Here is a 2,375-nt window from a genome sequence, read left to right as displayed (position 1 = left end):
TTTGTTTCTCTGAGCTGTTTTTTTTGCTAACTATATTTGAAATTTCTAGTAGTGTAGAAATGGAGTGTAGAAAGGGACAGAACATAAAAAAGTAGTAGACCTAAGGTCCCAACTCAACTATGGGACTTTGCTTCTCTTTATGAATTTGAGAATTATTTATATTGCTCTGTTCTATGGTGCCATCAGATGATTCAGTCATGCTTGCCAAAGACAGACAGTCTAACCTTGAAGGCTATGAAGCTGGCTTGCATATGTTTTAGCCTTTTCTTCTGTTTGCTTTATATATTTTCTAAAACATGAATAAATTGAGTCATTTCTACCAGAAGGCTAGGACTGGTTACAGTGAATTTAAGTGCCTACTTCATGGCAGCTAATAGTAGGTTATGCCCTGTGTCTGTTCATATAATAGGGGCAGCTTTTCTGCTCAGGGATGATTTTTTTTTTTACTTTATTAGTATTTATTTCATGCTGAATTTACTCCTGGGACGTAAGTTTTTGTTTCTTCAGTTTCGTCTGGGATATCTTTTCCTTCTGTGCAACCTTCTTCGTCTGGTTTAGGAACAATCTGCTCTTCTTCAGTAAGGAGCATCTCCATGTGGCAGGGAGAGCTCATGTATGAATTAAGCCGCCCATGAGCTCTGTAAGTTCTGTGTAGCATCTTTGGAGCTTTGTTCACCTAGATGCACTTAATGACTAGAGAATCTACATCTAAACCTTTAAGTTCAGCATTACTCTCTGCATTTGTAAGCATGTGCAGCAAAAATTCAGCACTCCTTTTGGGCCACCGACCCTGTGTCCAACCCCACTGTTTGGCCTGGGCACACCTACCAACGCCACCATTATAACGATGGAATGGCACACATTGCTTATGTAAACTGGCACCCTTCACGTACTTGGTAGCTTTTCAAATATGCATACCCTTAATGGCCTGGGTAGTTTTATGAGTGCTCTTTTTTAAATTTTATTTTTTTCATATATTTTTGTTGATTTCAGAGAGGAAAGGAGAGGGAGAAAGAGACAGAAACATCAATGATGAGAGAGAATCATTGATCGGCTGCCTCCTGCACACTCCACACTGGGGATCGGGCCCACGACCAGGCCATATGCCCTTGACCGGAATCAAACCCGGGACCCTTCAGTCCGCAGGTCAACGCTCTACCCACTGAGTCAGACCAGCTAGGTCTCATGAGTGCTCTTAAAGTGAAACAAAGATTTGAACCTCTCGATTTGAATAATTTTGTGAAGTTTTCTGAGTAGCGAACCATTTTCAGAGGTCACCTCAGGCCACTTATGGGAAGAGTCAGGAATGATTTCTTGCCACTACAATCTTTGTTCTGATGTTGTATTTTTAAGACTGTGTCTGGTTGTTTTTTGTTAGCTAAGGGAATAGTTAGAGTAGAGATGAAATTCTAAGGGTTCCCCTTATTCTGAGCCTCTTCATCCTAACCCCCATCAGAAAAGGTTAGGAAAGACCAGATACTTGTAATGACTGTGAAGACTCCCTTAAAAACCGTGGATGCATATGTTTTTTTAGATGCATTGTTAAGTCTTTCCACTCTGTATTCTTTAAGCAATAAATAAATTCTTCATTTTAAATGGATTGCTGTCACTTTATTAAACCACTTCCAAAAGGAAACTAGAGAGATAAACAGTTAACTATGATTAGGAAATGTCACAAGATGCTGTCAGTACTGGAGCTCCTTCTAAAGAGCTCTTAGGATAACTCCTAAAGAACTAAGCAAATCATCTCATATTAACCATAGAGCTCCAACATTTTTATTGAATTATGTTTTAGTGGAATGAACACATGATTGAAATCCCAGGTCTACTACTCACCTTGGACATGTTTTATACCTCTTAGAGCCTCCATTTCCTCATCTGGAAATCAAGGGTGATAATGCTTATTACCAAGAAGCAGCTGAGGGTTTTCTGGAAGTAGTCCAGCTAGACCCAGGTCTGGTCCCAATTGAAGTTGGAAATGTACTCACAAATTTTCTATGCCACTTCAGGTGCTCCAATTCCAAATTGAAGTTAGTAAGCCAAGGGCAGAGAAGGGGAGGTCAATATGTATGGAAGGGCCTATGGAGGAGGGATAAAGACAGAAGGAATTCTGGAGGCTAACTAATGCAGGGAAGAAGTGGAATTAAGGGAGATAGACATGTTAAGGGCAAACTAAATGAAGCCAAGATTAGGTGAGAAGTTATAGGACAGCTTGAAAACCAAAATGATATAAAAACATTACCCGCCCCCGGCAGAAACCCAGATTTTAAAAGATAAGAAGAAAGAGAATGGGGAAAAGGAATTGTCAGAGGCAGAAGGTGGGAGAAGAGGCAGGGTTTGAAAAGAAGATAGGCCTTTACAGATGAAGGAAGGCA

The 2,375-nt window shown here is 40.2% G+C and overlaps 1 pseudogene; it reads right to left on the bottom strand.

Moving 5' to 3' along the window:
* Positions 1-474: 474 nt before the first annotated feature.
* On the bottom strand, positions 475-1,265 carry LOC129149266 (60S ribosomal protein L17-like; annotated as a pseudogene).
* Between the last annotated feature and the right edge of the window lie 1,110 nt (positions 1,266-2,375).

The sequence above is a fragment of the Eptesicus fuscus genome, chromosome 1, assembly GCF_027574615.1.
Source record: "Eptesicus fuscus isolate TK198812 chromosome 1, DD_ASM_mEF_20220401, whole genome shotgun sequence".
NCBI classification, from domain to species: Eukaryota; Metazoa; Chordata; class Mammalia; order Chiroptera; family Vespertilionidae; genus Eptesicus; species Eptesicus fuscus.
The sequence above is the reverse complement of the archived record's forward strand: the minus strand, read 5'-3'. Positions and strand labels throughout refer to the sequence as shown.